This window comes from Daucus carota, chromosome 8 (assembly GCF_001625215.2).
Source record: "Daucus carota subsp. sativus chromosome 8, DH1 v3.0, whole genome shotgun sequence".
NCBI classification, from domain to species: Eukaryota; Viridiplantae; Streptophyta; class Magnoliopsida; order Apiales; family Apiaceae; genus Daucus; species Daucus carota.
Window position 1 is genome coordinate 10834106 of NC_030388.2, and position 27342 is coordinate 10861447.

At 33.9% G+C, this 27342-nt stretch overlaps 2 long non-coding RNA genes across 3 annotated transcripts; one reads left to right on the top strand and one right to left on the bottom strand.

The window, feature by feature from the left end:
* Window positions 1-7129: 7129 nt before the first annotated feature.
* Window positions 7130-9544, bottom strand: LOC135148235 (uncharacterized). Its single transcript, XR_010286176.1, has 4 exons — window positions 8971-9544; window positions 8611-8863; window positions 7768-8366; window positions 7130-7673 (listed from the first exon to the last, which is right to left on the bottom strand). It is a non-coding gene; the product is annotated as an uncharacterized LOC135148235 (long non-coding RNA).
* Window positions 9545-16567: 7023 nt separating this feature from the next.
* On the top strand, window positions 16568-18688 carry LOC135148197 (uncharacterized). 2 transcript variants are annotated; one of them, XR_010286098.1, is made up of 4 exons: window positions 16568-16699; window positions 16781-16887; window positions 17492-17570; window positions 18492-18688. It is a non-coding gene; the product is annotated as an uncharacterized LOC135148197 (long non-coding RNA). The 2 variants fall into 2 exon arrangements; XR_010286097.1 differs by lacking the exon at window positions 17492-17570.
* The last annotated feature ends 8654 nt before the right edge of the window (window positions 18689-27342 follow it).

Below are 27342 nucleotides of genomic sequence, written 5' to 3' on the forward strand. Positions count from 1 at the left end.
TATACAAGATTAAAAAATCAAGATAAAATCCCTCGAATTTTAAACTCTGAGATTTAAAACAAAGAAAATAAATTTCTAAGTACCTCAGAATAAAACATAATGTTTAGAAAATTCATCAAGAATCAGATTTTGTCATAAAATCCATAGCTCAATAATGTGCTTGTGAAATAATGTGTGTGATTTAACATATTAAATCAGAGACTAAAGAATTTCATAATTTCCTAAGAATAAGGAAGACAAATATAATCTGTTCAAACTCTCAAGACATAGAGAAGTGACATACTCTGATGAAGAATTATGCAATTAAATACCCCCTATATATATACATATTTTTTTTTTCATAAGGACGCTTCTCAGTGTAAATGAGGCACGACCTTTAAATATAATATTGCATCAGTATTTCTCCAGTAATCAGAGATTGTGACTGGTCACCATAGATTTTAAAATCTTAGCAATTACTTAATACCAGCAAATGTTTGGGTCTTCCCAATCACTGTCATATAGACATCTAAGATCTCAAAGGAGTACCATGCTCATCATCTGGGGTGTATTGGCTTAGAAATAAAGTCATCAGAGTTTATAACCACTGTGCATCTCTAATTTTAATGAGAGAAAATTCAAATTAATCAGTCTCACTTATAATTAAGATATGTGAAGTAAAAGAGTCTCAATGATATTAACATGCTTCTTGTGTAATACAGTAGCACAAAATTGAGATCAAGATTGAAGAACTTAACTGAGATTCATGATTACTAATTCAGATCATGCTTCATAGAATCTTCACAGGTTATTTGTCTCAGAGAAATAAAATGAGATCATTTATCAAGATTCAGAGTTTACAAACATCAGAGAATATCGTCAGAGAATGACAATCAGAGTATAACAAACAGAGTATATCATCAGAGAATGTCATCAGAGTTTAACAATCAGAGTATATCATGGCAAATTTGTGAGCAATACATATGGTAATTAAACTTGAAAGATCTGACCATTATGTTTACTCAGTTCCTGATATCATTCCTAGCTCATTCACCAGCCTAGTAAAAGTTGCTTCACATAGTGGTTTGGTGAATATGTCTGCTAGCTGCTGTTCAGTGGGAACAAAGTGAAGTTCAATGGTTCCTTCCAGCACATGCTCCCTTATAAAATGATATCTTATACTGATGTGCTTTGTCAGAGAATGTTGAACTGGGTTTCCTGTCATAGCAATAGCACTTTGGTTATCACAATAAATAGGAATTTTAGAAAAGGATAACCCATAGTCCAACAATTGATTCTTCATCCAAAGAATTTGAGCACAGCAGCTGCCTGCAGCTATATACTCTGACTCTGCTGTTGATGTTGATATTGACTTTTGCTTCTTGCTGTACCAAGAAACAAGTCTTCCACCCAGAAATTGACAACTCCCACTTGTGCTTTTCCTGTCAATTTTGCAACCTGCAAAATCTGCATCAGAGTATCCAATTAGACTAAAATCTGATTCTCTAGGATACCATAATCCCAATGATGTGGTTCCCTTGAGATATCTGAATATCCTCTTTACTGCAATCAGATGAGGCTCTCTTGGATCTGCCTGAAATCTTGCACATAGACATGTGGCATACATTATGTCTGGTCTACTTGCAGTCAGATAAAGCAAAGATCCAATCATTCCTCTATAGTTTGTGATATCCACTGATGCACCAGTATCTTTGTCTAGCTTGGTTGCTGTTGCCATAGGAGTAGTTGCAGCTGAACTGTCTTGCATACCAAATTTCTTCAAGAGATTTCTGGTATACTTGGCTTGATTGATAAAGATCCCATCTTCAGTCTGTTTAACTTGTAAACCCAGAAAATAACTGAGTTCCCCCATCATGCTCATTTGGTACCTAGACTGCATGAGCTTGGCAAATCTTTGACAGAGTTTAGCATTAGTGGAACCAAAAATGATATCATCAACATAGATTTGAACTAAAAGCAGATCATTCCCATGATTCAAATAAAACAGGGTTTTATCTATGGTACCTCTAGTAAATCCACTTTCAAGAAGAAATTGAGCCAGAGTTTCATACCATGCTCTTGGAGCCTGCTTTAGTCCATAAAGTGCTTTGTCCAATCTATAAACATAGTCTGGATGCTTTGGATCCACAAAGCCTGGAGGTTGTTCAACATATACCTCTTCATCCAGTTTCCCATTAAGAAAAGCACTCTTGACATCCATCTGGAATACTTTGAACTTCTTGTGAGCAGCATAGGCCAGAAAGATTCTAATTGCCTCCAATCTTGCAACTGGAGCAAATGTCTCATCATAATCAATACCTTCCTGTTGTGAATACCCTTTTGCCACAAGTCTTGCTTTATTCCTTGTAATGACACCTTCACTATCAGTTTTGTTTCTGAAAACCCATTTTGTACCAACTATGGATCTATCTTTAGGTCTTGGTACTAGGGTCCAGACTTTATTTCTCTCAAACTCATTTAGCTCTTCTTGCATTGCTTGAATCCAGTCAGCATCTTGAAGAGCTTCCTCCACCTTTTTAGGTTCTGTTTGTGACAGAAAGCAATGATGTAAACACTCATTTGCTGTAGCTGTCCTTGTTTGCACACCTGCTTCTGGATTTCCAATTATCAAATCAGGTGTATGAGATTTTGTCCACTTCCTAGCATGTGGAAGTTTGCTACTTTCATCATTGGATCCTCCCCCTTGATCCATGCTCTCTTGATTCTGTTGATCTTCCTCTGTAGCTCCCCCTGAATTTGTGCTATCAGAGTTTGAATCAGTATTCTCTGATGAGTTTGAGTCAGCATTCTCTGATGATTTTGAGTCTTGGGTAGAGTCTGAAACATTCTAATGCTCCCCCTCAACATATGCTTCATCATCATGAACTTGTAAATTTTCACAAGAGTTTGCTGTATTTTGCTCACAGTCAGAGTTTGACTGTTCATCAGAGTTTGTCGAATCAGAGAATATTTCTTCATTTTCAAAATGCAGTTCTTCATGATCATCCATGTCTGCTAAACCCATAATTCTCTTGTCATCAAATGACACATGTATGGATTCCATGATCACCTTGGTTCTTAGATTATAGACTCTGAAGGCCTTTGTTGTCAGAGGATAACCTACAAAAATGCTTTCATCAGCTTTTAAATCAAACTTGGTAAGCTGTTCTGGATGAGTCTTCAATACAAAGCATTTGCACCCAAATACATGAAAGTACTTCAGATTTGGCTTCTTTTTCTTCACCATCTCATATGGGGTCTTGCCATGCTTATTAATCAGTGTTGCATTTTGAGTGAAACAAGCTGTTTGAACAGCTTCTGCCCAGAAATAAGTAGGTAATTTAGCCTCATCAAGCATAGTTCTGGCAGCTTCTATTAGAGTCCTGTTTTTCCTTTCAACTACACCATTTTGCTGTGGTGTTCCAGGTGCAGAATATTGTTGCACTACACCTCTTTCTTTGCAGAACTCTTCCATTGTTGAATTTCTGAACTCAGTTCCATTATCACTTCTAATGATCTTTACTTTGTCTTCAGATCCATGGTCCAGTTGCTTCACATGATCCATCAGATGCAAAGCTGTTTCATCTTTAGAGTGAAGAAAATATACCCAAGTGTATCTAGTATACTCATCAACAATGACAAGAGCATATTTCTTCCTTGCAATGGATGGTACATTAACTGGTCCAAATAGATCAACATGTAGAAGATGATTTTGCTTCTTTATTGAGAATTCAGTCTTACTCTTGAAGGATGTCTTTCTCTGCTTGGCCTTTTGACATGAATCACATAGACCATCTGAAGTGAGTAGTGATTCAGGGAGTTCTCTCACAAGCTTTTTCTTTATAAGCTCATTTATGGAGTTGAAATTGAGATGTGAGTGCTTCTTGTGCCACTTCCAACTTTCTTCTGCAGAGATTCTTGTAGATAAGCAAATTGCTTTTCCTTCAGAGTTTGTAGGCAAGTTGATTTCATAAATGTTTCCATGTCTGTGAGCAATCACTGCCACCTTGCCTGTTGACTTGCTTACTATCTCACTGTGTTCTTCATAGAAATCAACATGATATCCTCTGTCACAGATCTGACTGACAGAGAGTAAATTGTGTTTTAGCCCTTGAACAAGAGCTACATTTGAGATGATGACATTTCCAAGATTGATGTTGCCATATCCCAGAGTCCTTCCTATGTTGCCATCTCCATAAGAAACACTTGGGCCAGCTTTCTCCACAAACTCTGACAGCAGGGCCTTATTTCCAGTCATGTGTCCTGAACATCCACTGTCCAAGACTAGGATATTCTTCCTGTTGCCCTGCAATCACAAAGACCACTAATTGTTAGTTTTAAGGACCCAGACTTGCTTGGATCCCTTGGCCTTATTAAGTTTGTTAGCTTTTGCAGCGGAATTATTATTATCAGAGTTTGAGCTAACAGACTTTGGAACAGAGTTTGTACTAGAAACAGATTTTGTACTTGCAGAGTTTTTATTAACCTTTTTCAAAGAAGGTTTCAATTGATAATAATCATAATACAAACTATGATATTCTTTGCAAGTATAAATAGAATGCCATAAACTACCACAATGAAAACATGGATCTTGTGGTTTATATCTAATACTACTTTTTCTAACTCCAGACTTTGTAGGTAAGGAGTTAATGTCCTTGTTCTTCCTGCAAAAATTAGCAAGATGATTAGTATTTCCACAGTTATGGCATGTCTTCCTAGGTGCATTAGGAATAGGCATGTAGTTATTACTCTTGTCTATTCCAACCTTGCCATTTCTATTTTTTCTAGGCTCCTGGTCTTTGTTATCAGACTTTACCTCTTTAAGCTTATGCTTAAGCTGTTTCTGAGTCATCAGTCCTATGTTAACCTGTTTGGGCTTATCAGATTTTAAATTGTTGTTAATCTCTGATTCTGGTCTACACTGTTTAGACTTAGAGGATTCAGCAACAAATTTAACAGGTTTAACCTTAGGTTTTAAAGTTTTAACAAACTCTGTTTTTGATGACTCAGCTTCTGAGTTATCAGTGTAACCTAGTCCCTTCTTCCAGTTTCCACTACCTAAGATATCCTGAGTAGTTTTGCCTGAATTAGTCCATGTCTTAATAATATCCCTTTCCTTAGCAAGTTCTGATTGAAGAGATGCATACCTCTTTAATAGTTCATCTTTGACAATGACAGCATCATCTCTCTCTTTCTGAACTTCTAACATCTGAACTAATTCTTTTTCTAGATAATCATTCCTTTTCTTTACACTTAGAGTTTCAGATTTTAATCTTTCATTCTCTAAAGTCTGATCTCTAAAGCTGATATGCAAAGTTTTAAGGAACAATCTTAACTCAGTTATATCTTCAGTATCAAAGGCAAGAGTAGAATGAGGTACCTTAGCAGTAGATTCAGAGTTGTTGTCAGTGTTTGCCATCAGAGCATAATTGACTTCTTCCTCTGAATCAGATGTATCTGTCCAGTTTCCTTTCTTGGTGATAAAGGCTTTTTCCTTTTCTTTCTTGGCTTTCTTGCATTCAGATGCAAAGTGACCCTTTTCACCACAGTTGAAACAGGTATACTTGTCAGCTTTTCCAGCTTTTCCTTCCTTGCCCTCATTCTTCCTGAAGTTCTTCTTATCATAAACTCTGTCAGAGTTTCTGTCTTTCCTTGAGAAACTTTTGCCTTTGTTGAACTTTTTGTAAGCCAACTTCTTGAAGCTTTTCACCATCAATGCTGCTAACTGCATCATCTCATCATCACTATCTTCAGAGTCTGAGGGAACATCAGAGTTTGAGTCATCAGAGTTTGATGACTCAATGTCAGACTTTGTGACATGAGCTTTTCCTTTGCTTTTTGCAGCTTCCTCTTGAACTTTTAGAGCAACAGACTTTGATTTCCCTCCATGACGTTTGCTCCTCTGCTCCATCTCAAGTTCATGAGTCTTCAGTCTTCCAAAAACATCATCAAGAGACATTTCTCCAAGATCAAGATTGTCTCTTATTGTAGTGACTTTCAAATCCCATTTTTCAGGAAGAGCCAGAAGGAATTTGAGGTTTGAGTCTTCAAGATCATATTCCTTGTTCACCAGAGATAAGTCATTCAAGAGTTTGACAAATCTGTCATACAGATCTGTCAAGGACTCACCAGATTTTGAGTCAAAGTGCTCATACTCCTGTGTAAGGATGGTTTTTCTGTTCTTCTTGATGGCTTGAGTTCCCTGACATCTGGTTTCCAGAGCATCCCAGATTTGTTTAGCAGTTTTGCACCCAATCACCCTATTAGACATTGCATTATCAAGGGCACTGTGCAGAAGGTGTTTCACCTTTGAGTCTTTACCAATTGACAAGATGTCCTCAGGGGTATAATCTTTCTTGTCTTTTGGGACCATCTTCTGAGGTTCATCTGCAATCCCAACAGAGAGCTTGGTGGGCATATGTGGTCCATCATAGATCCTGTCAAGGTATTCTGGATCGACAGAGTCTAGAAATATAATCATTCTCTCTTTCCAGACTGGATATTCAGATGCCTTAAGGACTGGAACTCTAAAAGACGAAGCTTGTGATTTTTCAGACATGATTGTAATTAAGATCTTACTGTAGTTATCTTAACAGAGCTGGCTCTGATACCACTTGTTAGGTCCTATAAACTCACTATATAAGTTGATATAGTGAACACAATCAAAAACACAGTATGACAATATAAGAGATTGAAAGCAGTAAACTGTTATTCACAAAGCTTAATCGGTTACAAAAACTCTCTCAGTGATTTATATCTTATCACTAAGAGCTGCTAGGGTTCTGTAAAATATACTCGATAACTCAACTCGTATAGAGTAACCCTAATCTGTGTTTATATATACACAGTTACAAAATCAATCTCTGATTTAATATCCTATAAATCAGCTATGTATTCTATCAGTCAAAGATTGCTACTGTTTTCTGTTTGGTTTCCATAGTTAGCAAATCACTCCTCCGCTTCTATCCTTCCTTGAAGTATATCCGCTTCTGAGCTCTTTCCACGTGTAAACTCTGACGAGCCTTGACTATGTAAACTCTGATCAGACTTTATCAAACTCTGATCAGCTCCCAGCTTAAACTCTGATCACTCCTGTTCTAAAACAAACTTTAAGAACATTAGTAATCATCAATTATATCTAACAATATACAAAGTCAGAATAAAGATGTTGATAGCTTATTTATTATTAAGATTAGAATTTAAAAAATGAAATAGTGTAGAGCAAAATGTGAATCTTATACACAAACACATCGTTTAAAGCCGAATTTTACTGCTGGACCTTATAACGATGAGAAATGTATAAAGTGGAAACAAAGCATTCTTTTCTTTCTCCTGCACTATAAGGACATACATGACAGAGAGTTGTGATTAATTGCGTCTTGTATCAGGTTTAAACAATCACAGAGAATTATAGCAGCTATAACTTGTAGATAAAAAGGAGTGAGATGTATTGAAGATATCATATACCAAATGAATTTTTGTGACCACCTTATTTGATCTCATCACTTGATATGTTGTTGCTTAGTTTAGAACTCTGTGCAATGCTCACCTCCTCGATCAGCTTACCTCCTAAATTTTTTTTGCATGGATTATATTGATTAACAAATGATCCTCCCTTCTGTATGAATAGTGTAACAACAAATGCCAAATCCTGAACTGGACTCTTATATATTGGGCCTTCAAAGTTGGGGAACCTGTTATTTTGCACACCAAAATGGGATGAATTTGACAGTTTAAAATTTTAGCCTTTAAAGGAGTATTAAATCACACACACACACACACACATACACCATTAACTCCAACTTCTGTCCAAATTGTAGGTTTATAGAGTCTTTTGGGAAGAGTTCACCTCAGTAGAAACTATTACATGTATTAATCTGCAGCACTTACACAACTTGGTCACTAATGATTTTGCTTTCAAAGTGAGAAATAAGTTATATAACTTTAGAAAAAAACATGAAGACATTTCGACAATAACGATAACAATTAATGAAGAATTAATGAGTTTTGAACTCAAACCTGAGAGAGCATAATAGGGTCTCCTCGAGACTCTTTGTAACCTTAAATGTCTCATTGTATGTCCTGAAGCTAATGCCAAATGCCCAGAGCCAGGAGTATGTTCAGATCTTATTTGCTTCTATTAGTTTCTTGGCAAAACTAATTAGTACTAAACATTAAAAGTTTGAGTCAAATCAAATATACCAGTAACAGAATAATAGTGTGAGCAATGTGGTTCCATGACATAAAAGATTAAATTACCAACCTTGATATGCCACAATCCTGGTTGATTTTTGTTTGCTCCTATAGCTGTTGCTCTTTGCTGAAGTGGAGTTGTAACAAAAAAATATCTTTATTTTTTTCATATTCTAGATAATACATATCTTTGCCTGAAAATAACACAAATAAAATATCAATGAATGCTCAAGATACAAAGAGTGAGAGCTCCAAAATATACTATGAAAGGGACACAGATCAAAAGACAATCTACTTCAGTAACTCATTGTTGTCATTATTGGTTAGCCGTAACCAAAGCTAACATTTTATATATTTATTTCAAATATACAATGTTCGGAAATATAAACAATGATAGTGTGATGGTCACTTATATTTAGCAGTGAAAATAGCACATACCCTCGAATAGGAACTGAAACTTTTCCGGCAGCATTAGCAACATTACACTCACGTCCAAGACTTTCTAGAAATCAAGACCAAGATTGTTGTAAATACATCTCGGAACTTTAGTGTAGTTTATTCGAAACTTTGGTTTACAGTAATTTTAAATCAAAAATCATAAATCACCAACTATAACAAAATCAGAATATATTTAATCCAGAAGAAATAAAAGACAAAGACAAACCACTATTTTTTTTTCCCGTTCAGATGCCTATAATATCAATAAAAAAACACCAAGAGTTAAGAAAAATGTTAAAAAATTAATCTCAAGTTCTATTTCACAAAACAGATATGTCATTTACCCAAAATTGTTCTAACCTTTCTCACATCTCTGGAACATGAAATCAACAAAAATCGTGGGCGAGTCGATTGTAGTTTGGATTGATGGGTTGAAGCAAGGGATGAGAGGGGAATAAAATGAGGAGATGAAGAGTCCGGAGAAAATGAGCCTGGTGGCGCGAATCAGATGCATCCATAAAAGTGGCTTACCCTCCGACGAAAAATCACCACCACTGTCACACACTGAAACATCACAGAGGAGATGCAAACTGGTGGATTGTAGTTACTGATATGACTATGATTACGAATGAGAAGAAAGCTAGGTTTGACGAAATTTGAAATCGAAGTAGGAAATGGTTGTTGAAATTACGGGCTGCCATAACCGACAAACGATTTCAAGAAAACTGGCGGATCGCCCGTAAAAGCTCGGATCCTCGGGTGATATATGCATGAACCTGTTGTAATTTGAGTCGGGTGAAGACCCGTTTTGTAATGGATGATCCATCAAGCATGTGTAATTACGCTGAAGTCCTTCAGAAGTATTAGGAGTAAAAAATGGCAAGGGTAGATTAGGTAAAATTCCATCCTGTTTGTATTCACAAATTAGGATTATATAGATACCTCATCTTCTCCCTTTCGTCCATATCCGTAAATCACTTGCACCAAAATTCACAGAATGTTCATATTCATTTTGCGGTTATATTATGTGAAAATCCCAAGTTCGCTTGATGACATTCTGTTGCTGGTTACTCAGCCTTCTCTTGATAGTTACGAATAACTTATTCATTCTTGTTTTAGTTTGGTTTCACGTGACTCAAGCTTACAAAACCCTGGGTTTCATCCGCTTGCATATGTCCGTTGGATGTGGCAAAATTGCCAGACTAATTAATTGCCGATCTTGCCGATCACAGTTTTCTCTGCCCTGTTCGAACCAAGTGGTCATGTAATTCAGGCAGTTATCCGATTCAGAAAAAATTTGGAATAACTACGTTAACCAGTGCGTACTAATGGATCATCACGGATGTTGGTTCGTCGAAGAATTTGGCAAGGTTTCACACGGTTTCTACATGATTTTGGCATGGCAATCGTATTCTTGTAATGGGGGTGTCTGAATTTGTGTCAACATAGTCTACAATGGTATCTCCATGTTCCTTTCTTTTGTGTGCGGCCAAGATTTAATATTAGTTAATTACACATACTGTATCAAATTTTCTAATCTCATTAATTCTTACAATCAGTTTGTTGTCGGCATATTAGACATAGACACAAACATTGTATTTATGTTAATCAGTGCTTACCAATGGATCATCACGGATGTTGGTTCGTCGAGGGATTTGGCCAGGTTTCACGCGGTTTCTAAATGGTTTTGGCACGGTAACCGTATTCGTGTGGTGGGGGTGTCCTGAATTCGTGTCATCATCGTCTACAATGGTATTACATAGGGGTGAGAGAGGCAAGAACGGGGTTTTGTTGAATTGGTGGCAGTTAGTGTATTACACAAGAAGGAATCAATTTAATTCAAGATCATTGTCACTGTCATCGACAAACGGGAACTGTTTAGGTAAGTCCCTTGTGAAAAAGGCCATGTGCTAAGGTATTATATTAATATTATATCACACACTATTTATTTTATTGTGCACTAAGCCGGGGATCTTCACGGAAACAGCCTCTCTGCTTTAAGGGTATGGGCATGGCTGCGTACATCTTACCCTCCTCAGACCCTGCTCTAAGCGGGATATACTGAGTATGTTTGGTTTGGTTTATAATGTTCAATGGTATTGCATAAGCGTGGGGAAGGAAAGAGGTAGGCTCCGTTGGATTGGTGGCGGTGGTTACTTTGGTAGCGTTAATGAAGGAGAACCGACATGGATGGATTACACATGCAAGAATCAAGTCAATTCAAGAAAGTGTGCAATTACAGATCTTATTTAATTTGATATCTCCATTTCAGATCATTGTCACCCATCATCAACAAACGGAACTGTTTAGGTAATTCCTGTGTGAATAAGGCCATGGGCTAAGGTATTATATTAATATTATATCACACACTATTTTATTTACTATGCACTAAGCTGGGGGTCTTCACGGAAACGGCATCTCTACTTAAAGGGTAGGGGCATGGTCTGCGTACATCTTACCCTCCTCAGACCCTGCTCTTAGCGGGATATACTGAGTATGTTTGGTTTAGTTTGGTTTGGTTTTGACTGAAAGCTGACCTAATTGACAGCTATGTGCCTATGTTCATCAAATATATTAACAATAGAACAAAAAATTCAATTCATTATTAAATTTAAAATGATGATTTATAATTTAATGTGTCAAAAAGATAAGTTAAAAGTGTAAATTTTAAAATTTAAATTAATATATGTTTGGATATTTTATACTATACTTATAAGTTATGAAAAATATTAATATTAAATATACTTTGATCATTTCTATATTAAATAAAATTATAAAAATAACTGAGTTGTTCAAATTGTACTGTCCGTTAGATTTTGACTACAATCCGCTTTCTTAATTTTAATTTCTTATTGACTTGTACATAAATAGATATTTCTAATTTAAAGTTAATAATAATTTAAAATTTCTGACTTCGATAAAAGCCAGTTAGGCTCGTAGCAGTTGTGAGCATCTCCAACGGCGTTGGTCATAGTCGTTGGCTAAATTGGACCGGTAAGACAATATGTAAAATTTGTTGAACCTGTAAAATATTGTGCTTCGATGATATTGGCTATATAAGTTGACTATAATTTAAAAATAGTATGTTAATATTTTTTATAAATAGAATATATTAATTTAATATGGTAATAAATGATGTGTAATCTTCCTACAGATTTCTTACAGACCTGTAGAGATTGGACAAATTTAGTCATTCATAGGAGGTTGGCTATAATTATAGACAAGGGCTAGTATGATTGGCGTGTCATTTTTTGAAGGCGTTGGTTATAATTTTTATTTTTGGTAAGCCAACTAAGCTTTTAGCTAAGGGCTTCTCATGGTTGAAGATGCTAGCATGTTTTCTAAATTTATTAAGTTTTATTCGAGAAAATAGATGAACTAATTAAGATTCTGAAATGTCCAAACGGTTGGACGATGGATTATATTTCGATTTTTGTAAATGATTAGTAATCAAGTGAGTCACTGAAGTGGTTTGATGTATAAAGCTAGTCACTAAATTTAAAATCAAACTTGTCAATTAAATCAGTAACGGATACACCTGAATAATTATGCTAAATATTATTTAACGACAACTAATGATGTGTTTAAAATAATCTCATGTGACATGAATATGTTTAACGTATATTAAGTTAATTTTGAATAAATGATAGTAATCATATTTGTTTAAAAAAGGTGTTAATCTAATAATAAAAAGTCATGCGGCATCTACACCAGTGATCGAGTCGAACAAACAGTAAATTACAATCCTTTGTTTTCATGAATAGACAGTTAAACGATATTTTAAAGATAATGTATATACAAATACAAATATCCGCTTCATGCATTCTCGTTGAATTACTGGTACCCAATTCATCAATGTCCGGATGGAGCTATCTTTTGAGCTATCGGCCGAAACTGTGATTTCATACAAGATTTTATCACCAAATGAAGACATAATATATCATCGCGATTATGTGGAGAACATTCAAATAAAAGTGAAAAAAAAATTACGTGGACGACGTAAAAATAAAAGTGAAATAAAAATTTATTTATCTAAAATTAAAACATAACATCGTAATTAAACTAGTTTGCAGATAAATCCTTAAATCGCCTCTGTTTTAATTGGAGTTCAATTGGTTCGCCTTGGCCGAATCGCCTCTGTTTTAATTGGAGTTCAATTGGAGTTTGCCTTGGCCGGGCATTGAATAATTGATGCTTATCATATATCTTTCCATCTGGTATGTTGAAAAGTTTTTGGGTGTGTATCAAGTATGTCGAGTAAGGTTAATGTTTATGTCCAACATCATGATAATTTTGATACTTGAAAACTCATGTATACTAGTGGGGTAACAAACTTGGTTAAACTTAATGCTGATGAATTATCATTTAGAGATTTAGAAGATTTTTCTAAGGATTTCAAGTTTGATATTGCGACCTCTATTGTTATTTTAAAACAAATGGTCGTGATTTCACTGATATGGAGTTTCGATGATGTATGGTGATGTATCTGTTAGAAAATTGACTGATGTATGTATGTATGTATGTTATATTGTAGAATACAATTTTATATGTTGGTCACCTTCTTGAATATGTTGATTTTGGAAAGAAAATTATAATGAGACCGAAATTTCTCCAAAAACATCGCTGATAGATGATGATGTAGAAGAAAGTGACGAGGATTCAAACTATAATACTGAGACAAAGACAGACTCACTGAAAAATTATCAATGACTTGTGCAATTTTTATTAGTCATGGACACATTAATTGATTTGAGCTAAAATAATTTTCTTAAAACTGCAAGTTTATCAAAATTAAAAATAATACAACATTAATGTGCATTCCGGTATTATGAGAGAAGTGAAAATTCGGAGGCAAGATATATTAGTTAGAGAGAGTGTATGTGGTTGAATGATAAGGGCTAAACTTGTTACAACCAAAATTCAACATGGGCCTGATTTGTTTTAGATAAGCTTAAATGGGTTGGATTTTTTTATTACAGTCATTATTGTAATGATTTATATATTTATTTGCGGGAAATAGTGTGGAAGACTCTAATGGACCATATTGAAGACTATATTGACGGACTTGCATTAGGAGCACCTACTTAAAAGACCTTCCACTGTAATTCTGGTGAGTTATCTTTATTGAGGAGTATTGACATGACATACACATGACTTGGAATCACTTATCCTGTATTTTGATGGGTTATCCTCATCGGATGGTAAGGATGAGCCTTTAATATTTTGGGCAAGTCATAGTTTCGTCGATTGATTAAATCAGGGGATATATATAGTGGTTAGTGTTGACTCTAATAGAAAGGGTCAAATTCGTATCCGTGAAGTCCCTAGATTGTAATCGGGCCCTAGACCTTTATGACTAAGCCTCATCGTTGGGTGTGGTTTCGATTCTTAGTAAAATCGAAACCGAAACAAAAATCACATACCCCTGATTTTTAAAAGTCAAAATCGAAGCTGCCAGTTCGGTTACGATTTTGTATCAATTTTAAATATCTCGTTTTGGTTACAATCACTTCAGTTTTGGTTTAAAACCGCATACACAAAAATAAACATCGAAAATCTTCATTCCTTCATTCAAAATAAAGAACTAATATTACAATATTTGTACTTCCCTAATGTGTTATATATATTGCTAATAATCACTACTTATACATGCAATTCCCACAGAGGCGGAGAAATATGAGCTCTGGTGTATTTATATCAGCTCAGTTAACTAAAAATGATTTATAAATTAAATAACAGTTATGATTTTCTGACCGACTGAAATGAAACCTAACTAAATTGACCGAGAAATGAATTGTTAAAATAAATACGACTAAATTGAGTCAAATTTTTTAATGGGTCAATCTGAATTATTTTGATTCGGTACAGTTCTTTTACAGTTTGGTCCAGTTCGGTTCTTGAATACTGAATTTTTAAGAACAAAAATTGAAAATCAAATAAAAAGAATTTTTGAGAACATGATTATAAGCATATAAAAAATGAGGGGATCCATATCAGTATAGAATAGTAAATCAATAATTAATCAATCAATATTAAGCTTGCAGATATCAGTATAAATCATATTTGAGGAAAATAATTATATTAATATATTAAAGCTATTAAATATACAGATTAATCAACGAATAAGGTGATGCTAGCATATTAGAGTAAAATTGTATTTATGAAACATGTATTATATACCCTTAGCCTAAGAATCCTTAAATCCATTAACCTTATTTTTAGTATTAATTAGGGTTCTGCAGCAGAACTGCACATGCAAACAATAAGGTGTTTATGTATTATATTTTGAAATTAGTTTTGAACACACACAATGATGCAAAAAGCATATAATATTATTATTGAACACGAACAACGATGCGAAAACATGTATTTAGATTTAGGTTCTAAATATTTATTTAAAATTTAAAGTTCTGCAACGGAACCTGGTTCTAAGGTTCCATTTTAAGGACAGATATGTATAATAATAAAAATATAATACATATATAACATAAACTAATAATATATATAATTTGGTTATTTGATTCGAACCAAAAAAAATTTATGAACCGGATCGAATTATGATTTATTTCGGCCCGGAACGAAAAATCTAATAGACTTAAATTTCAAAACTTTAAAATCAAGAGAAATGAATTTCTATAGTTTGGTTGGATTTTTGGATCTCAATTTTAAATTAAATTCAAGTTGAAAATTTATATCAAACCTTAACTGATATTAAAAAATTAGACTAGTACAATCATCATTTTTTTGTCATAAGACTTTCACGTCAGTGAATTGTACCAAAATGCAATACCAAAAGGATTGGAAGAATTTCTTTCATACATTAAAAACTTTCATCTTACCAGAAGGCAAGTCGAAAAGTCCCACAAGAGATTAGATAAAAATTTAGATGTCTGAAAAAAAGCACTTGAAAGAAAAGAAAAATCCACAAAATTAAGAAGAAAGAAGAACTTTCATTCAAAAAACTCTGCCGACTAACCAAAGGTCATGCAGAGATAGCTCCGGAAATTTAGTCAATAGAACTTCAATGACTGAAAAGAAATCCCAGATGATAGACAAAAACCCGCGGAAAGGAAGGAAATAAAGAGAGAGGGAAAAAAGTAGGAAGGAAACAATCAAGCACGAAAGATCATGCCAGGCAGCAAACAAAGTCATCGAAAATGATACAATCGTAAATTAACGAAAAACAAATTTGCAATATACGATCAAAAAACCATCAACAATGGGACTCCCTCGCAAGGAACACAATATATGATCAAAAAGTCATCAAATATGGGACTCCCTCGCAAGGAACACAATAATTAAAACTAAAGATAGAACAAGTCTTAGAAAATTTAGTTATAAACGAATAACAAAATTCAATTACGAAAAAATATAACCAATAACAAAAGACATAAAAACAAACACATTTAAAAGCACCAAGACAAAAGATTTTGAATTCTTACCATCGTGGGGTCAATTCACACGATACCTACCTTACCAAATATAAATATATGTAGACATGAATATGATTAAAACTGAATCGCAGTCGCTTGACTCGTCGTTGACTCATCCCAATTGATTAATTACAAAATCAAAATCTTGAAAATGGAATAGATCTATTGCCTAGGAACAGATTCGGTGAGAAGTATTATTGAGAAAACGAGAACACACTACTAGAATTAGTGGATATAACATCACATTTCAGACATCAGTCAAAAAAACACTGATGTTAAAAATCATTTTTACATCGCTATTTTAAAAGTTGATGTCTTTTATATTTTTCAACATCAGTTTAGTAATAAAACAATGTAATAAATTCATTTCCAAAAATTTTATCCAGCGACCACCTCGTTATTTCCCGCTTTAGTGTTCCCCAAAACATTTTTTTATCCCCCTCCCGCTTATATCAAAACACCATTCACACAAAATAAATTCAAAACAATTAAAAACTTAACATTAACTAAACTTAAAACATAACGTTTTCATTACACATCTACATTCAGACAAAATTAAAAAGTCGAACACTCCCCATTTCTTCCCCGCTATATCGTTCTCGAGTATAAACCCTAGAAATAAAATCAATCAGTCTGTTTCTCCACTTTCTCTACAGGTAACCCTAGCTTTTAATTAAGCTTCAATTAAACTTCATTCATCTGACTATAGCTTTCAATTCTTCGATTTGCTCATATAGGTGTTTAGTGCTTGCGATTTGGATATCGGAGCTTCGATTTTCAACTCTTGTTTGAGTTCGAGCGGAGAGTTTGGACTCACAGCTTTGTTTGCAGTTCGATCTTGTAGGTAAGAGCTTAGATTTAAAACTTTCTTTCAGTTTGATTTTAGGGTTCAAGTTTGTGTTTTACTTGTTTCGAGCTTGCGTGTTCATGTTTCGTTTGGTCTGAGATTTTTTGCTATGGTATGTGGTTTGGTCTGAGAATTCTATGTGTTTAGTGTTTGAGTTTATTTGTTTGCATGTATAAAGGTGTTTAGTTATAGTCCTATAAGAGATATGTATGGGTTATATGTGTGTCAGTTTTTTTTCAAGGAGCTTTATAGAGGTATTAAGGTATGTGTTTTAATTCCTACTCGCAGGAGAAATATAATTCTTTTGTGTTAGCATAATTATCACTGCTATGGTATTAGTGAAGCACATGAACTCTGCTATTATTAGAAGTGGCGTGATATTATCTTTGATGTTTGAGTCTTTGCTATTAGACACAGACATAAAAATTTGTATAGAACTATCATAATCAAGTTCATGGTGGATTTTTTTTATTAATGAGTACAAAATATCAGGAGGATGATTTACTAAACAAGTTTGTGCCCTTTATGTGTATAGAATTGTGTTTATTGTTTAAGCTCATTTTTCTGATTTAATTTTGTGCCTTTATGTGTATGTTTGTAGTGTTGAAGGAATGGAGATGTGTTATCTGACTTTAGTTCTGATAAGCAATTTTTCACTCCCAGTCTTCACTAAGTATTAGGTACCAGTTTGTTCTCGTTCTAAATCTCTGACTCTGAAGCGTCCAAATTGTCGGTACATATATACATTAACCTGCTTTCACTTTTGATCTTCAATATATTGCAGTAATATTATCTTTGCATGTGCATATGTGGATCTAAATGTTACCACTCCATTCCATTTCAAATTAGAATTTTTTCTTGGCCAGCCTTAGAAAGCCACAATAGAGGATTTGGACACTTTTTGTTAACAGAGATTTGATCATAATTTTTTATTTCTTCCCTTGTCTCCAACCAAAAAGGATTTTCTTTTAGCATGTTCACATTGATGAATTCTATGCAGAAAACAATAAAAATGCAAATAAGATTCAGTTTGAAAGGAAGAATTAGACCATGCAGATAAATTCAGACTTCAGAGCTATAAATTCAAACTTTATGCAAGAAATTTGTTAATGCTGTAATTTGTAACAGAGATAGGATATACTATTATTGTGTTAACTCTATAACCTGCGTGATTACTGTGTAAATTATAATCTCTGGCTCGATCGTATAGTGTTTCTATATTTAATATTTCTCTGTGACCTTCTGCTAGACTTAGCAGGTATGTGCTTCTAGTCCCATCATGTAATTTTCTTATATATGCAGAAAGATGGATATGGAAACTAATCAGAATGTAACTTACTATAGGTCTAAAGATTTTTTGCTATGGTGTATGGTCTAGATTGATAGAAATTTCTATTGTTCTATTGCTGCATTTATTTCTATGTGTATTTTGATGTATTTGGGGTTTGAGTTTATTTGTTTGCATGTATAAAGGTGTTTATTGATGGGGAGAATAAGAGGTACTGCTTTATTCGATCAACAATGTGATATTTATTAAATTTGTCATACCAAAAAAGCATATGCTAATATAAGCTATATCTGATGTCTTCTCTTCCTGCCAGTATTGTGCTAGAACGACTGCCTTCAGCAAGAAATTATTGGTATGCTTCCCCAGAAGCCGGTAATGAAAGCTCTCTAGTCAAACCAGGACCGTGCTTGTATCGAATCAGGAGGGAACTACTGCAGATAACCGCGCTTGTCACATCCGAATCATTTATGGATTGCCACCTACTTTGATTTGTATTAACAATTTGTACTTCTATTTAGCTACTCCCTCCGTCCCAGTGAATTGTATACAGTTTCCTTTTTGGGACGTCCCATCAATTGTATACATACCAAAAATAGTAAATTTTTATAATATAAAACATCACTACACCAACTACTTTCTTCCACTATCTTCATTCTATAATAATATAAACACTATTACACCCACTACTTTCATCCACTATCTCAAATTTATTATTAAATATAAATGGGTCCTACCACTATACCCACTTTTCATCTAACTTTACCAAATTCTTACATTATTTCTTGGTCTCCGTGTCCCAACCATTTGTATACAAATGGCTGGGACGGAGGGAGTATGACTTTTATGGATTGCCAGCTACTTTGATTTATAGCATTAATAATATATACGAGTAGAGTTTTGACTCTGTAATTGGTATGGTGGTTTTAAACTGATGTGTAGAAGAGTATTCGAAATCATTTTATAAAACAAACTTGTTGTCTGAAATTCACAAATAGATATCTCCTTAGATGATGTGTAAAGGTAGTTACTAAATCCAATCCTTAAATACATTTGTTTGTACAACTGTTGTTGTACCTTTCTTTTGACATCACATCCTTCATTGGGCTGTTGTTTTATAAGCTATCTAACATTGATATTGTTCTCCGGACGATGTTAATAATAGTTATAGACATTAGATTTTTACTAATAACTGATTTAAATATTTATTTTAACCATGTAAATTATATATTATATGGGATTTAGACATCAAAATTAAATAATATTCATAAGATTATCATGTGATGTATTTATAAATATGAGTCAAAGACATCAGATTTTATTACAAAAATGATGTGTGAATACAACACACACATCAGTTAAAAACTGATGTCTAAACTGTATACTTTTAACATCCCCGCGTAGACATCAGTCAAAAAAAAAAAATTCAGACATCAGTTTTTAGTCGTTGTTGTAGGCAGTTTTTCTAGTAGTGACAAATCAAAATAAATTTTGATTCGGTGCTTTTTATCGGTGAAAATCGATGAAAACGCCGACGGCAAAGTTAGAGAGTTTCTGTAGAGGCCAGGGTTTAATTCTATCTTACTCGTTCCGTCATCCCTGATTGCCCAAAAATAGCCATGAAAATTTTATTAAATCGCATCATGCATTACAGATCACGTAAAGACTATCATATAATTAACATTGTGATACATAACCAATACGGCAGATTGGGAAGATAATCCATTTTAAGGATTTGATGAACATAAAACACACACACACACACTGCATGAGTTGATAAACATTAAAATAACACTGTACGTGTAGATAAGCCTTGAGAGAAAGAAAGCATGGCTATTTTTCTCTTGGTTAGAAGCATGCAAAAGTCAAAACAAACTCAGATTGACCCACTGACTTGTAGTATTAATTAGACATGTTTATGATATGCTAAGCTACTGTTTACTTTGGAGCTAAGCTAGCTTCTATGGCTATAATACAATGTCCGTACCAATTTGGAGCAGATAAATCCAAGCTCGCACTTTGTGACAGAGGATTCGAATATCACATTCGATTGGCGCCTAGGAGGATTACAAAACTCAGTTTAAAAGTATCGCAGTTTGTATTAGACTTGTAAACACGTTCATTTTTACACTGCATATTAATAATGTAGCTGCCTTCAGCTTAAAATAACTGAACATAACGAATATATCTTGCCGAATGTTAATTAATTCATATTTTGATTGACTGCAGGAAGATGAAACTTATTCCTATTAATCGTGTAAATGACTTTTTTTTTTCCCAATCGTGTAACTTTATTCATGTTTTATCGAGATCAATATCTAGTATATTCATTCGATAAAATCATTTTCACGATAAGATGATCGAACATTCATACCTATTACACATTATCAAGTAATCAACAAATTTTCAAAGGACTCCGACTAATATTTTTAATGCGCAACAAGATGTTACAGAGACTCTATCGTTGTGTTTGGTTGGTGAGAATTGAATGGAATGACCAAAAATAACTGAAATTAATAGAGATATGAAGAAAGTTTTGAAAAAAAATTGAAGAAGTGCAAAATTGCTATGATGAGGTTTGAGAAAAATTGAGGATGAGAGAGAATGGAGCATAATGTAAGGAATGGAATGGAGGAAGGGATGAAATTTCCTAAAAATTATCCGAAAGATAGTTTATTTTCATTCCATTCCAGAATCATTCATACCAACCAAACACAACATACGTATATTACTCCATCTGGTTCTAAATTCTTTTCTTATTTGAGATATTCGAACTATTCATAACATGAGACAAATTACTAATTTACGCATAATTTATAAGACCAAATATAGTCATAATTGATCTTGTTAGATTCGTATTTATGAGTATTTTAATATGGTGAAACTTTTATATTTAATATTAATACGAAATTAAAGATATTAATGATTAAAAGTGTGTGTTGGCAAACGTGTCAAAAACAAACAGAAAAAATATTAAGAGACAAAGAAAGTATCAATAAAAAGCATTTTTCAAATGGTCGACTGTATATATCACATCCGGTCATCTAAAATTAAACACTACCGCTCAGCCAGTTTTAAACTTATAACTAACCATTCCAGTTCGCAACCAACCAATTATTATTATCGATTTTGTCAAATTATATTACAATCGATTCGTACATATGATCATCAAACTAAATTCAAAAGGATAAGTTTTTTTACGTAAATGTAACGTTTTATATATCGGTTTTTCTAGTGTGTGCCCATGAGCACATATTAAGCACTAAAATCCATAAGTTTGGAGGGTTTTGATTGGCTTACTCTCTCTTATAATGGTGAACCCTCTCATTTACAACAACCACACCAATCAAAACTCTCTAAATTTATGAATGTCAGTGCTTAGCATGTGCCCATGAGCACACACTAGACAAACCCTTTATATGTATGTCGAGCAATATTAATCACACAGAAGATATGGGCTACAAGGCTGCTGGTCCCCTTAATGTTGTTTGTCTCAATCCCAGACAAGCCTACCAGTTTGCATCCAATTGGCTCAGGTAACCCCTTACCTTATCCTGATTTTTCTAGGCCAGCAATCTACTTAGATTGTTGTTGAAAAGTACACTTGTGCTAATCAATTATTGATTAGCCTCTCTAACTTTGCTTACACTTACATTGACCAGAACAAAAACAAATTTTGTTTACAGAGGCCCTTTTGCATGCCTGGTGTTTGGCGGAGTTTATAAGCTTTTTCAATATTTTGATTTTACGTGCAAGTTTATATTCTTTCATGAAAAAAGCATTCATTTAATTTGAAACATTTTGCACATAATCTCATTCTGTCATTCATGAGTTTAGATAAAAAAAACACGAAGGTACATGAAACGAATAGACCGCATGGTCTAAATATATATATTGGGCCAAAATCACAGCAAAATATAAACTAACAGCTGTTGATCTTTTCTCCTGGGATATTATTCAAACAAGTACCTTAAATCGGGTGATCAGCTTGGAGGAATAGCTAGGTAATTAAATTAACACTGAAGTAATCAGCATAGTTTCTGTTTTTGTGCTTGAAATGAACACTGAAGACATGCATACTGCATTGCAGTTAAGGATCTTATGCTCCTTTGATAAGCATTAAAGACGAGTATCTTAACTGTACGTAGGATCACTGTCCAAGGAACTAAGTTGGTAAACTGGAATCCAGCCCTTCGAGCTCCAAATAGTCATCAAATTTAGAAATTAATCTATTCAATTCTAGAAATTCCGTATTGAGGACTGGCAAAATTATATACCTTTTCACTGTTCCAAGCTGAGGCATCTTACATCTAGTGGTCCCACATGCATACAACGTGTGACCACCTCTGTCATCGCCGAGGTCAGGACATGATCGACAAAAAAATTAAAATAGATTTATAACTTCGTTCGATCCTCAAAGATTATTACATTTCTACTTATGAATCCATTCTTTTTTTTATCCTTAAAGCATCTCCGGTCAAATACCAAAATATGAAAATAATGTCACTTAAAAATTGATGGCGTAAAGTTACGCTAAAAAACTAAATGATTTGGTTGACATCAAATTTGATGTTAAGTGTACAGTTAATGTAATTTTGATAATTTTTATACCAAATTTGAAGTTTCTTAAAATGTCTACTACACCCTCACACTTATTATACAAAACAAATTTATTTCTTCTAAGTCTCATCAAACTTATGTTATCTTATATTTTTAATTTTCCAATCATAATCGTTTTAAATTTTCTTACTTTACTACTTAATTCACCATTTTTATTTATTCCAAAATTGCAATAAATTTATATTCCTATATAGAAATTTTGTTTTTAAATAAATTTGATTCAAAAATAAAATACAGACATATAATATAATCAATCTTACCAACTTTTAATTCAAGTACAAATTAAATATCGATATCAATAACATAATAAAAAGATAATATTTCATTTTATGTGTAAAAGATTTCTTTTGTGTATAGGATATTGTGTTGATAGATTGGAGTGAATTTTTAATATGATGCAGTTTAATAGCATGGTGTTAAAATTCCACCATTTTGATATGGATCGGAGATGGTCTTGCACAGATTTTGTATAACAGAACCGATATCTTAATTAGTATCGTACGTTAAACGGACACCTCAGATCTTGCTTCAGATTTTTTGAAAAAACAGGTAACTTAACAGTTTCCTCTGGCACAATTGCATTGAATCTATCCTATTTCAATGTCGAACACAAGATGTTTTTTCTATATATGGTTGTTGGGGCTGCAGACACAAATGCTATGAAGGGAAAAACTTGAAAACGCTTGTGCAGGATAGGGATAGAGCCGTTTGGACAAAATTTTAAAATAAATGATTTTTTGCTTAAAATCAGGAAGTGAATTAGAAGTGAAAAAATAAATGAGTTAGTAAATTGTTCAGAAAAGAAATTGAATATTTAAGAAATAAATTAACATTCTCAAATTTTTAAAAAAATTTCACTTATTTACACCAACAAATAGGAAAACCAAAACGAGCAGTTTCTAAACAAAGAAACAGGAGCATGATATATGTCACACAAAACAACTTATTTTAAGCTCCAGATACTACCCAAACCCATGTTATAACGTATTAATCGATGGTCAATTAGCTTTGACTAGTAATAAACAGCACCTTATGCTGGACTAGCACATCCAGAAATAAGTGAAATTCTCTAAATTCACATCCAAAACCAACATTTACATACAAATTACAATACGTGTTTATCAAAAATCCGAACCATGTTTTTACTCACAAAATCACATCACACTGCACAAACTTCACCTCAAGCTACTGATTGCCCGAAACGAGAAGAGAAATGGGGTCTGTTGACATTAAGGAAAAACTGTCAAGTAGCTTTTGAGAAATGGTCCTCTAGATTTCCAAGCACCTAAATGAAAACTACCTGCATTTGGACATACTTATATTACTGACAGGGATAACATGATAATTTCACATGTCTCCATCGATGTCTCTAGATCCACCAAATTCATTTTATTCGTATCTTACATTTGCAGGAGTGATATCTAAGTCGCCTACGTAGCCCATTTCTTGATCGTGCAATTAATTATATTAATTTTTTATCTGATGACGAGTAGACAAAGATTATGCGAGTATTCTATCTTTTCTGTGGCTCTGTACTTCACATCGGACTACCCTACACATATGGCCGTGCTTTTATTTCATTTTATTTTTAGTGAATATAATAATATTATATTAGTTCCAGTTCTTGGTTCTTGATGCCGTTGCGGAATCATGTGTAACAGTGATAAGATTTCAAGTATCTTTAGATTTTATTCTCTTGATTTTGACTTTACGATGGAAATATTTGATTAATTGTTGTAAATCTTGTAATATATACTATTAAACTATACAACGATAGAAAAGAAACTATCCTGGAAAGTATAAAGAGAATAGGAGATGGAGAGAGAGAGTAGTTGTATTTCAGAATATTTCCGAATAGAATTCATTTCAACTGAACCAGCTATTTATAGAGGTTGGTTGATGAATCTTCCTAACTAAGATTTGCAATACTTCTAGGTTAAGTATTATGATTCTTCTCGAGTAAGTATCGTAAGTCTTCCTCGATAAGCTTTGCGAGTCTACCTTAGTAAGTTTCGCCAAACTTACTTGATAAGATTTGCGAGTCTTCTTGACTAAGCTTTTGACAATCACTTAATATAATATTTTATAACACTCCCCCTTGATTGTCAAATGCGAGTTATCATAGAGATTGACTGCCTCGTTAAAACCTTGCAAGGAAAAACCCAGTGGGATAAAAACCTTGTCGAAGGAAAAAGAGTACAGTCTCCCCCTGAATAAAATCATTCACATTTCGACATCTTGTTTTAGTAGACTCCTTAATCTTCGCATACCCCTATTACTTCATAACTTCTCAAATGTTGATGCCGATAATGACTTTGTAAATAAATCCGCCAAGTTATCGCATGAACGAACTTGTTGTATATCAATATCACCATTTTCATAAAATTCTTGAGTATAGAAGAATCCTGGCAATATGTGCTTTGTTCGATCTCCTTAGACATATCCTTCCACAAGTTGTCTTAACCAAACATATCTTTTGCTTGCTTCATGAATTTCCAGTAACTCTGTTTGTGATCGCCCAAAATGAAAATGTGACATGTATACAACATCTTTTAGTTGAGCCAAAATTGAATCTCGCCAACAGGTTCACAATAACTGCAATATAAAGGCTCCAAATTGCACGAAGATAGGAAAATTCAGGTCCGATTGCTTCTTCATCCTGTTTCCTAGGACGAAAGGGATCCTTTCCAACTTCGAGTGATCGAACAACCATTAGTGTGGTTAGTGGATGAGTTTTGTCCATGTAGAACCGATCAAGGACCTTTTTCAGTGTAGTTTGATTGATAAACAAATATGCCTGAAGATAAGTGCTCCACCTGTATACCTAAACAAAATCTTGTCTTTCGAAGATTTTTCATTTCAAAACTCATTTTTCAAATGGTTAATAGCACTAGTAATATCTTCAAAAGTACCAACAATATTCAAATCATCCACATATACAACAATAATAATAACAAAAACAGTTGGTGAACGTTGAATAAAAATGCAAGGACACATACCTGATTATTAACATATCCATCATTCAATAATTATTTACTAAGCCTGTTGTACCGCATACGACTAAATTGTTTCAAACCATATAATGATCGTTGGGATATAACATAATATAAATGTCGAGGCTTAATGTCCTCTATCTTTAACCCTTCAGGGATTTTCATAAAAATATCACTATCAAGTGATCCATAAAAGTATGCTATCACAACGTCCATCAGACGTGTTTCCATAGCCATACTCATTAGAAAATGAAAAGTAACTCCATCCATTATAGGAGAGTATATTTCCTGGTGATTAAAGTTATACCCATCAAGAAACAAAAGTAACTCTATCCCTTATAGGAGAGTATGTTTCCTGATATTCAAATCCAGGCATCTGAGAGAATCCTTGGGCTATCAGCCAAGCTTTATATCTCACAATTTCATTTCTCTCATTTCATTTTCGTACAAATACTCATATATTCCCAACAGGGACTCCACCAGCTGGTGTTTAAACTATAGGCCCATATACATTTCCCTTGCGCAAGGATTGCAATTCTTCATAGATTGCAATTTTTCATTTTGGCCAATCATATCATTGTCGACACTCTTCCACACTTTGTGGTTCAGGATCGGAGTTCATAATAATATCGCATACATATCGTAACCTCAATACTCCCACGATCCAATCATCTCATTGTCGACACTTCTCCACACTTTGTGGTTTAGGATCGGAGTTTATAATAATATCACATACATATCATCAATCTCAATACTCTCACGATCCACTAATTTTTCTCTATGTACATAACTCATTGAGATCTCATAACTTTCAGGTACCTTTGCTTCTATGGAAGCATTTGCCACTTCTGGGGCATTTGCCACTTTTAGGGCATGTGCCACTTCTGGGGCAATTTCCTCTTCAGGAGGATTTGTTACAGCCACTTCAAGGGCTTGAACCTCTTCAGGAGGCAATACCACTTCTGGGGTATGTATTTGTCACTTCTGGGACAATATCATCTTTCAAAGAAAATCCCATTTCTAAGGATTTTAATTCAGCCACTTCAGGGGCTCAAACCTCCTCGGGAGGTAATACCACTTCTGGGGTATTTTATGGAATGGTTGCCACTTTTTGGCAAGTCTGATTAATTTCCGTTCTCATAATACAATAACCTCTACAAGGGGTAGTACCACTTTTAAGGTATATATCAACAAGCTTGCCGCTTCTGGGGCAAGTATAATCAATTTGTAATTTCACAATACAATATTATATGTACGAATAGATTCCCCACGCTTCCAGCGTGTTTATTATACTCTAACCAATTCTTCAAGAATTGATTTATAAATCAAGGATTTCAATCCTTACCAGAGCATTAATAGCATGTATGTGCGATAATATTTCTATAAATCACTAAAAGAATTTGATTATCAATATTTTGCATATGAATACCGCTTTGAAGTTCTGATCCATATTATTAGTACGTAGATCAATAGAATTCAAAACTGATGCATTCAATGATATCACATAATGTATGCAAAATATTTTCTCCCCCTGATTTAGGGAATATAGATTCA